This window comes from Oryctolagus cuniculus, chromosome 14 (assembly GCF_964237555.1).
Source record: "Oryctolagus cuniculus chromosome 14, mOryCun1.1, whole genome shotgun sequence".
In the NCBI taxonomy this organism is placed as follows: Eukaryota; Metazoa; Chordata; class Mammalia; order Lagomorpha; family Leporidae; genus Oryctolagus; species Oryctolagus cuniculus.
This window is the reverse complement of record NC_091445.1, coordinates 81,111,446-81,126,736: the sequence shown is the minus strand read 5'-3', so window position 1 is coordinate 81,126,736 and position 15,291 is coordinate 81,111,446. Positions and strand designations below refer to the sequence as shown.

At 40.7% G+C, this 15,291-nt stretch overlaps 1 protein-coding gene across 4 annotated transcripts in view; it reads left to right on the top strand.

Moving 5' to 3' along the window:
• PDE4D (phosphodiesterase 4D) overlaps nt 1-15,291 on the top strand; it is a 1,654,385-nt gene that overhangs the window by 215,540 nt on the left and 1,423,554 nt on the right. For all 4 annotated transcript variants that reach the window (XM_070056730.1, XM_008262244.4, XM_070056728.1 and 1 more), the window contains exon 2: nt 3,924-4,009. The gene's annotated coding sequence lies outside the window, so the exon portion shown is untranslated. The remainder of the gene's footprint in view (nt 1-3,923; nt 4,010-15,291) is intronic.

The window sequence follows — 15,291 nt, the reverse complement described above, 5'->3', positions numbered from 1 at the left end:
GGTGCTTCTCCTGGTCTCCCATGGGGTGCAGGGCCCAAGCACCTGGGCCATCCTCCACTGCACTCCCGGGCCACAGCAGAGAGCTGGCCTGGAAGAGGGGCAACCGGGACAGAATCCGGCGCCCCGACCGGGACTAGAACCCGGTGTGCCGGCGCCGCTAGGCGGAGGATTAGCCTAGTGAGCCGCGGCGCCGGCCCGAGAGAGATTTTCAATCCTGTCCAATAAGGATTTCTGTAGTTCAAGGATTTGCTTTTGAAAACTTCTAAATGATCTTATCATAAATTTTTTGAAATCTGTATCTTGCATTTCTTCTATTTCATCATCTTAATAATCTTGGCTTGGGGTGTTTTGTTTATTTGGAGGCATCATAGTGTCATCGTTGATCTTGTTCCCTCGATTTCTGTGTTTGTTGCTTGGCATAGTTAATTCTTCTTTCGTCACTGTGCGTTTTTTTTTTTTTTAATTTTTTATTTTATTTTATACTATGTCCGTGTTAAGTGAACTGCCTGCTGTTGGAGGAGCCTTGGAAGTTTGAGATGGGTGTGGCCTGAGAACTCTGCTTGGTTCTTCTGGGTTACGGGTGTGCAAAGGTGACACCCTCAGGTTATGCGTGGTAAATCTCTCTCTTTTTATTTATTTATTTATTTTATTTTTTATTCAGGAGGTAAGTAATACCGCACGGCTGAGCAGAATTGATGGTATTTAGCTTCCGATCTCTGGCTTCTACCCAAAGAGTCTGTGCCAGTTCAGTTTCTGCTGCGGACTCCCACTGGGTTGCCTTAGCTCTCCCCTTTTGTTATGTATATCCCGAGTGGGGCCTGCTCTTTGTCTCTTGCTGGCCTTTGCAAGGTTGGCAGAGAGAGAGAAACTTGTTTGTACCAGTACCCCCCCCCCACCCTTTTTTTTTCTTTTTTTTTTTTCCTTCTCTCCTGTAGTCAGTCTGGTGAACTTTCCCGCCTCAAAGCCCGCTTCCCTCTAGATTCTGTCCACCGTTTCCCCGCCAATGTCTCTGGTTACTGAGCTCACTTCCCCTTCCAGCACTGATGTGTGGACTCGGAGCCCTGGGCGTCCCTGCTCTCCCTGCTGGTGTCTGTGTGACATCCACTCCCCTTCCCGCACTGGCGCGCAGACCCTGCAGCTCCCGCGGCTCGGCTTCCACACGGTGGGTGACCTTGCTCTCCCAGTAGGTCCTCCAAGTCACAGCCACTAAATCCGGAAGAGTTTCCTCTGCAATTTTTTCCTGATCCTTTTTCTGAGGCTACCTTAACTCCACTTTTATTAAACTAAATTTTCCCGGACTATTGGTGCACGCCCTCACTATTCTGCCATCTTGGCTCCACCCCATAGGCTTCTTATAGTTTCAGACTGTAGTGTTTTTCCTGCTCTATCCATTTCTTTTTGTGTTTTAGAAATTTACTCTGTAAGTTCTTTTTAGATGTATTATTTAGCCAATAAAAGTAAAAATGTATATTATTTAGCCAAAGTAAAGGCAAACATTTTATAATTAATCACTGAGTAAGTATGATAATTAATCATGAAGTGTTGGTACTTGCTAATGGGAGCATTGTAGAGTGGGAGGGGGCAGGGCACCTTCCTCTTCCAACTTCCCAGAACAAAAGCACGTGAATGGCAGCTTTCACTGTGCTAAGAATGGAAAGATTCCTGGCAAGAGCTTGAAATCCCTCGAAGGGCTCCTGGAAGAGGCTGGGGAGATATGTTGCCCTGAAGTCCTTTCCCTCTACAGTAGGCTCTCCTCCATTAGGTCGGTTGAAAGTATTGCCAGGTTTGAGGGGAACAGAAATCAAGTAGGTGCTCTGGGCATTTTAGATTTTTACATAATACTTTGCTCAGACCACAGATTAGTAGATGCTGGAACTGTACCTGAACCCTTCTGAGCCTCCACGTAGGCTTGTTCAGTATCACTGTGTTAGGGTGACAAGGTTCAGAGATAAAACCAGGGAGAAAACACTGCAGCAGAAGCCCCTTTCACACCCACTCTGCCAGATTTGAATCGAGGCATTTTCCATCCATGGCCATATGTGGTGTGAATGGGTCGCAGATGTACATCAAGGGAGTGGGTGAAGTAATGTTTGGTGGGAAATGATGACCACTTTGTGGCATTATTCCTTGCGGCCCCAGGTGCACTTACTCATCTTTTATAAATTTGGAGCCTTTAGGCTTGAGGCTATTCCAGCAGGTTCGCTAATGTATTTCCAAGATGAGCCCTGGAGTGAATCAGTGAGAAGAGCAAGTCATACCTGACCTGGGAGAAGAGATGAGTGGATTCTTGTTGATGGATGTGTGTGGTGAAGAAGCCAAGAAGGAGGTCATCCTTTCTTTGTGACCTTCGGGCTCCCTGGACTGACTGTCCTGCTCTCACAGCCCTCCCTGGCTGCCTGCCCTAGACTATCGGGACCCTCTCTCCGGATTACCCTGACACTGAGCGTGGCTTGTTTCTGAACTCAGGTTATTCTCTGCCTTGGCTTCTGTGTAGGGGACCTCACTCTTTTCCTGCTGACTATTTCATGAATCATATGTTTTCTCAACGGAGAGAGGGTGCTTCTGTTTAAATGACTCAGAACTGTATCTATAAATGGCCACTGGATTGACTGATTAATCATTTGCTGTTAATTTTGAATGAATGTATTTTGAACAGTTATGTGGTTGTGACTATAAAAGCAACAGATAATCTTTATTAGCATTTGATGACACAGATATTTTTTCTCAGTTATATTTAGATTTCTAGAGCTTTTCCCACCTCTAAAATTGTCATTTATATAAAGGATGCTTAACAATAGCTGAGATATTTATTTAAATCCACACACTAACAGCAACCATAGTGAATGCAGTTTAGTTAAGAGCTTATTTCTTATATCCAAAGACTATTAGGGGATGAACAGAGCAATGCACAGGACCAGGCACCTCAACACCTTGGACTTGTTAGGGATCCACAGTGAGATTTAAAGAAAGAACATGAGCTGCATTCCTACAGAATAGCTATAGAAGTAGGGTAGCTTCGAGAGGCAGATTGTAGTAGAAACAGAAAGTGAAAGAGTTTGATGGAGAGGCCATTCCTTAAAAATTCTTTTACTTCTGTAGCATTTGTTTCCAACCCATACTGCCACTAGACCTGGGCAAGACTGTTCCCTGCCCATGCCAATATTTTAGAAGATGCTGCTCAAGCCCTACTCTGACTTCACCCTTGCCCATATCCTTAGGATTCTGTGGGTCCCCTTCCTTCCCTGTCTAGCCCATTGGTAGAGCAGCTGGATCTTGGAATTTCCTGCTCAAATTGTCACAAATAAAGGCACAGCTCTGTCTTTCACAGAAGTCTGTATTGTAAGCTAGGGTGATCGAGAGGCAGCTTCTTGCAGGTGCAGGACATGTGGATGGTGGCCAAACCACGGTGTCTGTACTTGGGCTTGCAAACTCCAGGGAGGAAGTGAGTTGACAAGAAGAGAAAAAGGAGGGGCTGGCATTGTGGTGTACTGGGCAAAGCCTCTGCCTGAAATGACAACATCCTTTATGGGTACCAGTTCATGTCCCATGGGGCTCCACTTCTAATCTGGCTCCCTAGTAATGGCCTGGGAAAAGCAGATGAAAATGGCCCACGTGTTTGGGTCCCTGCCATCATGTGGGAGACTTAGAGGAAACTTCTGGCTCTGGCCTGACCCAACCCTGGCTGTTGTGACCATCTAGGGAGTGAACCAGTGGATGGAAGACCTCTCTCTCTGGCTCTCCTTCTCTCTTTCTGTAACTCTTCCAAATAAATAAGCAATCGTTTAGAAAAAGAGAGAGAGAAAAGGATGGGCTTCAGCCTTCCCAACTGATGAGTTCTGTTGTAGAACTTTCCCTAGGTGTTTTGGCTGTTATCCCATTTAATCCTACAAAATACCTCATGGTCTTTTCCTTTCACGTTATAGGAAAGGAAGACAAGGTGCAGGGGAGGTAAGCTGCTGAACCAGGGCTACTGAGCTGGCAAGAAGTCGGATTGAGCCTTAAACCTCAGGTGACTGGATTCAAATCTGCTTGTGTTTCTCCACCTTGATTTGTTGCATGTTATTAGCATCTTTGCTTTTATACCGTCCTGGTTCTCTCCAGAACCTAGTCTAGTGCTTGGCACATAGTGATATGCAATAAATATTTGTCAATTAACTAAAATAACAGGACAAATGATTTATTCCCCTTTACTGTTACTAGGATACACAGTTAAACTGTGGTCTAAGTGAGAGATTCATGCCCAGTGAGTGGAGGGGAACTTGTAGCACTGATCTACAGGTGCTAGTAGGGATGTTGGGGAGCTCACCTCTCTGCTAGTTAGCCCAGGAAATTCCTGAACGTTTTCTGGCTGGCAAAGACTCAACAGTCACAGAGAGAAAACAGGAATAAACATCACATATCAAGCACTTCAAATTCGTTTCTTTTCTTTCTCTTTAAAATGAGAGAAATTCTCTGCAGTGCGTGATTAGGAAGAGTTGTCTGAAGGCCTTCCTTGCGTGGGTCCATTGGCCTGGTCCCTTTGCCGCCACAGTCCCATTCTCAGCTGTCCTGGGCTGCTCTAGTTCCGCCTGGGTGCACCCCTCCCAGAATGGCCAGCTGTGCTGTCCCATGGCTTTTGTCGTTTTTGTACCATTCCCTGTGTTGGCAGAGAGGCTTGGAATGCTTCCCTACTTCCTGATCTAGACTAGTTTTGATATTTTCTCTATGTGTTTGCATTTGAACACTTAATTGTTTGGGGTTTTTGCCTGTCATCCTTGCTAGCCTATAGCTCCCCGTGAGGAAGGTTTTGTGTCTCACACACCATCGTATCGCCCTAACACAATGCCTGGCATGGAGAAGCTTCTCAATAAGGATTTGTGGAACGACCGAATGAACTACCATCTTCACTGAGGCCTGAATTATGTCTCCAAAGAAGTTCTAACATTAAACTATCAGGTTGTGAATCTTTTTCTGTGGCACTATCGTATCTGTGTGCTTGGAAACTCACCAGGGTTGTGACTATGGTGTGTCCTCCCAGAGTGGCATGCCACTTCTGGGGCCCCACTTTGAAAGCCAGAATGGACTCAACTCAAGAAGTGTGTCAGAAGCCTGATCAAATAGCAAAATCTACTTTCTTTGGGACATTACTGTTTACTTATGTAGCTGCTGCCAACAGCACCCCAATTTTATCCCCTTAGTCATTGTGCAAAAGGGAGTCAAATTGCCTGAGTCTCCCAGAGACCTGGGCCACATTCATTGCCAAGTGAACTGTTTGCTAAAACCAAGACCGAATTCTAATGTTCACTGAGCAGGGCTGAATTTCTATGCGAAAAGGCTTGTCATCCTTGCTTGAGGTCAGACAAAGCAGTCCATCCATCATCATTCATCACTGTCAATTTTATGATAACCATTATTTAACCCTTGCTCATTCTTTCAGTAATTGTATAAGCTCTTATATTAGGCATAACAGAAAAAATGCAAAAATCACTCATCACATTAAGTGATGAGTTTTTGTATAATTTACCCATGCATGTAGCTTTTGTGCAGATCAAGAGGTTGAACATTATCAGCAGCTCAGAGATATTTTCCTATATCCTACCCATTACTACTCCCCAAATTATAATGATATATGACCAATTTTTGGGATTTATATAAAAGGAATAATTTACAATGTATTCTTTTTGACTGACTTAATTCAGTTCACATTGTGTTTGTGATACCCATCCATATTGTGTGCTTGTAAAAGTAGTTTGCTCATTTCTGTTGCTGTATAATACTCTATTATGCATTTGACATACCCCAGTTTGTGACTGCATTCTAATACTGATGGACATTTGGGTTGTTTTCAGTTTTGAAGTATAAATAATGCTACTATTAGGTTTTTGTTATTCTTTTGTCTCTCAAGTATACATTTCTGTTGGGCATATTTCAGGAATGAAATAGCTGGAACACAGATAAGCATATGTTCAGCTGTAGTAGTGAAAGGTGAAAGAATCAATATCTAGAAACTTTGATATAAAGTTTATTTAAGCCAGGGGCACTTGAATAGCAATTGATGCAGGAAGGACATCTGAATTTGCTCCATTCTTCCTGAAAACAAGAGATAGAAGCCACTGTGTAAAAAGAAGTCATCTTTGACGAGGATTCATAGCCCAGAGTGTTCTGCACAAACAGACCTTGTTTAAATAATTCCTATGTTCTTTAGTGTCCTCATAAAATTTAGTTTCTTTTCTACAGTTGCTTCTCTTTGTTCAACCAAATATAAAAGAGTTTAGGTTTTGTTACTTCTTTGAGTCTTTTAAAGTAGGAGAGAAAGCCTGGGAATTTTTTTTTTTTTTTTTTTTACCATATTCACCCTCAGCGGCAAGATATAGTTGTTTGGCCTGTATGACTTGATTTAATGTTCATACAATCCAAGATTGGACAATATTAAAAATAACCAAAGCCTTCAGCTGCAAAGTTTGAAGCAGAAGTGCAGAGTCATGTTGGTAAAATGACATGATGGTTATGGATGGATGAGAAATAAGCAGTCAGTTGAGTCTGTGTCAGTGAGCAAGCAACTCTGTATGGGCAAGACTTCTTCCTTATGAGAATTCTGTAACAAACGTTAGTACCAAATGGGGTGTTTTTTAAGAAGTCTGCCCATGCCAATGTCTTACAGAATTTCCTTGATGTTTTCCTCTGGTAATTTGATAGTATCAGGTCATGGATTTAGCTACTTGATCCATTGTGACTTGATTTTTGTAGAAGGCTTAAGGTGAGGTTCTTGTTTAATACTTCTGTTCCCATACATCCAGTTTTCCTAACATCATTTGTTGAAGAGACTGTCCTTTCTCCAGGGATTGATCTTAGCTTATTTGTCAAAGATCAGTTGTTGTAGCTGCATGGATTGATTTTTGCAGTTTCTATTCTGTTCCATTGATCTATATGTCTGTTTTTGTGACAGTACCAGACTGTTTTGATCATAGCTACCCCTGTAGTGTTTCTTACAATCTGGTATTGTGATGCCTTCCAGCTTTGCTTTTGTTGTTTAAGATTGCTTTAGCTATTCTGGGTCTGTTGGGTTTCCATATTAATTTTAGCATTGTTTTTTCTAGATATGAGAAGAATGCCATTGGTATTCTGCTTGGGATCTCGTGGAATCATTAAATTGCTTTGGGTAGTATATACATTTTGATTTGCATTAATTCTTCCAAGCCATACCTATTGTAATATTCTTCCATTTTTTGTATTTTCTTCTATATCTTTCTTTAACGTTTTATAATTTTCAATGTAGAGATCTTTCATCTCCTTGATTAAAATTTTCAAAGGTATTTACATTTTTATAGCTATTATGAATGGTATTGATCTTAAAAGTTCTTTCTAAGCCATAGCCTTGTTTATGTATACAGAGGCTATTGATTTTTGTGTGTTGATTTTATATCCTGCAACTTTTTCAAGCTCTCTTATGAGTTCCAGAAGTCTCTTAGTGGAGTGTTTTGGATCCCCTATATATAGAATCATGTCATCAGGAAATAGGGATAGTTTGACTTCCTTCTTTTCATTTTGTATCCCTTTGATTTTTTTTTCTTGCCTAATGGCTCTGGCTAAAACTTTCAGAACTATATTGAATAGCACTGGTGAAAGTGGGCATCCTTGTCTGGGTCTGGATCTTAGTGAAAATAATTCCAACTTTTCCCCATTCAGTATGATGTTGGCTGTGGATTTATCATATATTTCCTTGATTGTGTTGATGAATGTTTCTTTTGTACCCAATTTGCTTAAGTTTTTTTTTTTTTTATATCATGAACGGATATTGTATTTTATCAAATGCTTACTGTGTACCTATTGAGATAATCATCTGATTTTTATTCTTCAATTTGTTAATATAATGTATCACAGTTAGTGATTTGTGTATGTTGAACCATCTGTGTATACCAGGGATAAATCCCACTTGGTATGGGTGAATGAGCTTTCTGATGTGTTGTTGGATATGATTAGCTACTATTTTGTTGAGGATTTTTGCATCTACATTCATCAGGTATATTTTTCTTTAGCTTTCTTTCTTTGTTGTATCTTTTTCTTGTTTAGGAATTAAGGTGATGCTGTCCTCATAGGAGTTTGGGAGGATTCCCTTCGTTTCAATTGTTTTGAATAGTTTGAAAATGATTGGAATTAATTCTTCTTTAAAATTGTCATAGAATTCAGCAGTGAAGCCATCTGGCCCTGGGCTTTTCTTTGTTGAAAGGGTCTTTATTACTAATTCAATCTCCATCTTGGTTTAAGTTTCTCTGTGTCTTTATGATTCACTTTTGATAGGTTGTATATGTCCACAAATCTATCCATTTCTTCTATATTTTTTAGTATTTTGGTAGTTAGCTGTTTGTAATAATTCCTGATGATTCTTTTTATTTCTATGATATCTGTTGTAACATCTCCTTTTTATCTCTGATTTTATTCATTTGGGTCTTCTCCCCTCACTTGTTTTTGGTTAGTTGGGTCAATGGTGTATCAACTTTTAAAAAACTAGCTCTTCATTTCTCTGATCTTTTATATTTTTTGTTTCAATTTTGTTTATTTCTAACCTAATTTTAATTGTTTCCTTCCATTTTGGGGAGGGGGACTTTGTTCTTGTCTTTCTAGGTTCTTGAGATACATTGTAAGATCACTTATTTGATGCCTAATTTTGTGATCTAGGCACTAACTATTATAAATTATTCTCTTAATACTGCTTTTTGCTGTATTCCATTGTTTTGATATGTTGTGTTGTCATTTTCATTAATTTTCAGGAATTTTTTTTATTTCCCTCCTGATTTCTTCTGTGACCCACTGTTCATTCAGGAATGTGTTGTTCCATGTGTTTGCAGATGTTCTAAAGTTTCTTATTTTGCTCATTTCCAGGTTCATTCCATTGTGGTCAGAAAAGATACATGGCATGATTTCAATTTTTTTTTTTTTTTGAATTTGCTGAGACTTGCTTTATGGCCTATTATATTGTCTTTCTTAGAGAATGTTGACATGCACTAATCAAAAGATTGTAAATTCTGCAGCTGTAGGATAAAATGTTCTATAAATATCACTTTGGTCCATTTGGTCCAAAATTACATTAGCTCTGTTGTTCATTTGTTAAAGATCCTCTGAAGGTAATCTGTTATTTCTCTTGTGCATATCTTAGAATCTTTTCTTTATATTTTATTGTTGAAATTTGACTATAATGTGTCACAGTGAAGATCTTTCTGATTGTATCTATCAGGAGTTCTATGTGCTTCCTTTACTTGGATACCCCTAAATTTAGGAAACTTTTCTGCTCTTATTTCACTGAATAAGTTTATAGATTTCTTTAATCATGTATTTGCTTCTCTGTGTTTTTGAGTAATTTTATGGTCATTATTTTCAATTCCTTTTCTTTTTTTTTAAGATTTATTTATTTGAAAGTTAGAGATACACAGAGAGAGGAGAGGCAGAGACAGAGGTCTTCCATATGATGGTTCACTCCCCAATCGGGTGCAACAGCTGGAGCTGTGCGGATCTGAAGCCAGGAGCCAGGAGCTTCTTCTGGGTCTCCCATGTAGGTGCAGGGTCCAAGGACTTGGGCCATCTTTCACTGCTTTCCCAGGCCATAACAGAGAGCTGGATCGGAAATGGAGCAGCCGGGTCTCAAACCGGTGCCCATAAGGGATGCCAGCGCTTCAGGCCAGGGCATTAACCCACTGCGCCACAGTGCTGGCCCCTTTGAATTCCTTTTCATCAGTCTCTTCATCCTTACATTCTAATATTGAAGTGTTGCTGTGTTCCTCTGGGGAAGTCATATTGTCTTCCTTGTTCATATTTCCTGTATTTCTATGTTTATTTTTAGGCATTTGCAGAAAGACTAGTTGCTTTTCTCCTCTGTTACTTCTTTTTCTTTGGAACATGCCTCTGTGGTGTAACGGAGCACCTGCTCCTTCAGTGGATAACCAGGGGTGCAGGAGTGTGTGCTGGGTGGGGTCAGGGAGCTCTGCAGTGCTTGAGGGTGGGACAAGTGTCCAGGGTGATACCCACATTAGGCGTGGTAAATCTCGGTTGTCTGCAGGGGAAGGGTATGATCCAGACGCCTGGCATAATCACATCAGTCCCTTCTGCCAAGGAGAGCCAACCACTCAAGGTAAGTCCACAGTGCCCAGGCACCTCACCCATGCAGGCACCTGAACGGCACAAAGGCTCTGCATGAACGTGAAACCCCATGCCTCTGAAATCAGATACAGGACAGCCCCCATACCCAGCCACACCCTATTGCATACCCCATCTCAGTTACAGAATTCCCATAGTCACAGGGAGCACTGGATCCATTCTCAGCCCCAAAGCCTTCCCCATCTACTTAAAGAGCTGAGACATTCTCAGATCCAGCTGCCTAACCGATAGGGGTTGGTTGGTTCTCAACCTTGGCAAGTCCAGCCCAGGTGCCGTGATAGAATTAGGGGGAAGAGAGAGCTTCATGGGCTTAAGTGGGTTCCCTGCCCCACTGCCCACCCTGCAGGCAAGACTCAGAGTCAGTGGGAACTGCAGATTTGGCTCTCCAATAAAAGCTCCCAGTTGCCTGCAGGCCACAGTAGCCTCTCCTCAAGGGTTCTCCCTCCTGGTTTCCAGTGGGTGCCTTGCTCCAGGAAAGTGGTATCTCCAGGTACTGCTGGCCACGGGAGTCACCTGCAGCTTCCTGCTCACTGCTGTAGGATTGTGAAGTCCCTGCTGCTTCATGGCATCTTTCTTCTTTTTGCTATATTTTCATGCAAATTTTGTTTCCAACTGTCCTCTTGGAATGCAGTTCCTCCCCTTTCCTTCTGTTATTTTCCTATGGTCAGTCAGCACGTCTTTCCCCTATTCAGCCATCTTGGATCTCCTTTAGTCAAGGTTTTAATCCTCACCTCTTACCTTTAAAAATCTATTAGAGTGATCCAATAATAAAAATAGTGACAGCATGAAATACTGACAAGGCTGCAGAGAAACAAGACCTTTATTCCCTTGCAGAGGTTTCAAAAACTCATGGAAATGTGTACCTTGAAAAGACTATGCATAGATTTCAAAATTTGGGACACCAGGGCCAGCATTGTGGTACAGCGGGTTAAGCTGCTGCCTGCAATGCTGGTTGGAATCTCAGCTGCTCCCCACTTCCGATCCAGATCCTTGCTAATGTGCCTGGGAAACAAGCGGGAGATGCTCCATGTGCACCTATGTGGGAGACACAGGTGAAGCCCCTGGCTCCTAGTTTCAGCTTGGCCCAGCCCCAACCATTGCGGCTGTGGCCATTTGGGGAGTCAAACAACAGATGGAAGATATTTCTCTCTCTGTCTCTGTCTCTCTCTCTCTTTCTCTCTTTGTGTGTCTCCTTCTCTCTGTATAACTCTGCCTTTCAAAATAAATAAATCTTTTTAAAAAATGAGGCACGAAATAAACTTATATTTTAATTGCATTTTCCATGAACTTTTGTAAATACCTTCATACATGCATCATGGGAATGCGGAATGGTATAGTCACCCTGGAAAAATAATTTGGCAGGTTCTTTATTTTTGTATTTATTCCTCCCTTCTTTCTTTCCTTTCCTTTTCATTAATTCATTCATTTAATTTTCAAATAAAGACAAAGTAGGATAATACTTCCATATAACATGATACATCTCTTCCTCTTACAGTGGAAAAATGCAGACTGTTCCCCCAAAAGGAAACAAAAAGGCTTACTGTGTCACCTTTGTGTACTGTTGGGGGTATGCAGCTCTCTTCTAGCCAAGTTTACATTCTGTTTGTTGCCCTTAAACACTGAGATCTAGTACATCTTATGTTAGATTGCGGGAGAGTTGGAGACAGAAAAGAATACAAATAGGTTCACTTCAAAGCAAAGCAGCAGCAGTCATGAATACCGCAGTCCTCGTTTCCAGGACTGGTCATCTGCTTTTTGTTAGTTTTTATTACTCCTTCACTGTCTGTTTCTTCCTTCCTTTTCTCTCACTAAGCAGTGCATCTGGTTACAATCTTGCATAGTGGAGTCACCTAAGCCTTCAATCCAGAAGGGTCTGGGCCATTAGCAAAAGCTAAACATGCAGCTACCAGCAAGTGTACTCCTGGCCATTCTTATGGTGATTGAACTGTTTTGCATCATCTAAAAATTATTATTCTGTTTTCATTTTTTGAAGGAGGGAGGGAGAGAGAGAGAGTGAGAGTGAGAGCGAGAGAGATATTATCCATCTCTTGTTCACTCTCCAAACATTCACAACAGTTAGGCCTGAGTCCAGCGGAATCCAGGAGCCAGAAACTTGAGCTAGAAACTCAGTCTGAACCTCCCACATGGGTGGCAGGCACCCAGCTGCTGCCTCCATGGTGTTTACCAGCAGGAAGCAGGAAGCAGGAGTGGGGCCAGGGCTTGGACCCCATCACATGAAGAAGAGATGCGGGTGTCCCAAGCAGCATCTTAAGTAAGCACTACACCAAAAGTCTTCCCTTGTTGTGTATCTTGACTGTATCATTGTCCATTTCCTTGTTGTGATTATTGTTACCATTGGGAAAACCTCGGTAAAAGACACACTGAAACCCTCTCTATCCTCAAGCACTCTGATATAGAATTCTAGTGTCCCAAGAAGTATCTTAACCACAGTGCCAAATGCCTATCCCAAATATTATTTCTTATCAGTGTGTTTGATTCTATAATTGTCTCAGAATAAAAAATAATTAGAGAAAAACAATGCTAGAGAAAGTTTTGTATAGTTTCTCTTAGGTCAGTTCTCCTTTTATAACCACATAATCATGTTTAAATCTTATAGATTGCTATTAATGCAAAGTCATTTTTCCATGCCTTCCATTAAGGATAATATTAACCATTGAAAGTCACCTATCAAATATTTTGTCATTCTTGATGCAGAATTTCAGGGAACTAAATTCTTCAAATTACTAAGATACCTACAACCAGACAGGCGTCTTAGATCCTTAGAAGGAATCCGATGGAGGCTCCAAAAAGTCCCTGGAAAGCACACATTACCTTTTCATTCTGTGTTTCCATGAACTTTTTTAAGTCTCCTAATATAGCTGAATTGTAGCTAAGCAAATGGGAAGATGGTTGAGTTGACCTTTTCCCTATATTTTTTTTTTTTTTTCTGGCTTAATAGAACTTGTTGGATCAGTCGTTGAGAACTTTGCCCAGTGTTAAGTTCTCATCCGGCTTAGTGATTAAGGAATCAGTTTAGAGGATAATGGTGGTAATGTAATGGCTCTTAGTGGGAATAAAACAATTGGGACTGTTTTATTCCCAATTGGGATATAATCATTTTATGCTATTTCTGGGATTTCCCTCGTGCAGTGTCTTTCAGAATGCTATATTGCAGGGAAACTCACTATGCTTCTTGAGTTTTCCCTCATTTGTTTCATTGCACATGATCTTCCAGCCAATGGATTACTGTCTGTAAGTTTTATGGTCTGAGCCAGATCTCTGTAAGAATCATCTTTTGGAGTGCTCTAGTTAAATGTGCTGTGCTTTCTTTCATCTTTGTGCCTGTTACTATGGGTTTCCAGTTGGCCTCAAATTCTGTGTTATGTTTGACTGGTCTTTGCTATTGCCAATTCCTGAGAGACATTTTAAACTTCACTGTAACTGCTGCCAATATTAAGAGATAGCCAGGCATTAGAATGTCTCTTTAAAGAGTAGCACTGTATTTGATATGAAAAATCAATGTCTTTTTCTGTTTGTATGTAAGACATTTTTAGGGAAGTCATGAGACAAGACAAAATAATTTCCATTAACTATTGGTGTGTTTAATATGTCAGGTGAAAAAATTAGGCTTGTATTATGACATTTAAGTTTACTTATTCCTTACAGGAAACTTGTAGGGGTAGGGAATTGAATAAGGGGGAAATAGAGAGTGTTTTCTCACAGTCTAACACTGTAACATTCTTCTGAGTGGATTAGGTGTTGTGTTCCTCATGAACATGATCTCATGTGCTTTCTGCACCTCCCTTCACGGCTGCCAGTTGCATCCATTTTCCAGAGCAAGTAACAAGCCGAGGTTCCCATGGTGGTGGTTAGTCAGTGGCAGGACCAGGATATAAACCTGCCTTTCTGGCCTGGAACTCAAGGTCTTTGATGCTGTCTCTTAGTTTAAAAAGAGGAAGCAAATGAAGTTAGTGGTTTATATTCTGAATATCAGATGCTCAGGTTGGCCATGTTAAAAAACCTGATAAGTTCATTTTTGATTGAATACAGTGATTGGCGGGGGGCACCCAAGTCTCTACCTGCTGAGAAAGGTCACTGAGCTGAGAGGTGAAATAAGAGTTACTCACTTGGGGGACGATCTGGTACTAAAGTCTCCAAATCCCTCATCTACATAATGTGACTGAAGAATGTCACAGGGACCTCTAGCTGCCCAAATATTGTCTTCCCTTTATTTTTATGACAGTCTATTTTTGAGACCTCCTGGTGTGCCTGTGTCATAAGATCCCACCATTACCATCATTAATGGTCCGTGTAACAAAGTCAAGTTTTTTTTAGGAGCGATCACTCAGTAGTATTCTTTTACTTTTAATTTGTATGTTGACTATACCAATGTCAATATCCTAGTTGTGATATTATACTATAATTGTATATGTTAACAACCAGAGGAAACTGAGTAAATGGCACCAGGGATCTTTCTATTTCTTACCTTGTAGGTGGACCCATAATCATCTCAGGACCTATGATGGATTGTTTGCTCTTTGAAAGCTAGACTCCTAGATGTTGAATTCCTTTATTTTCCTGTGAGTGATCTGACAAGGAGGACATCATGAGTGAATGGCAGGCAAGGCAAGGGAAGTACAGGGAGTGTGAAATCAGAATGGATGGAGGCACACATTATGCAGTTGAGGAGAATTTCCTGTCTTTCTCATGATCAGCATAGGATCTGTTTGCCCAAGATGAAATGTTATTCCGAACACAGGATCTCAGTTTCTGTAAGGACTGAAGAACATCATTTTACCTTGATTGTTGTAATTTCATCTGTAAAATGGATGTGATATAATGTTTATTAAGGAATAGTACCAAGAGTATTTTGAAATAATGAGAACAATATTAAATTATGCAAATGAAACAACCAGGATTCACATTTCTTTTTTTTGCATTTCAATAACTTTATTGAAAGGTATATCACTTAATACCTTAGTTAGGTTACCTCAAAGGTAACATTGATGTATCAAAATAACTGAAATATTACCAGCCTTTTGGGAAAACTGAAGTTACCCATAAAACACAGATTATAAAATTTAAGGATAATATACGCTGTGATTCTTTGGTTTCATTTTTTATTGCATATTTGTCCACAACATCATGTCAGAAATGATCACA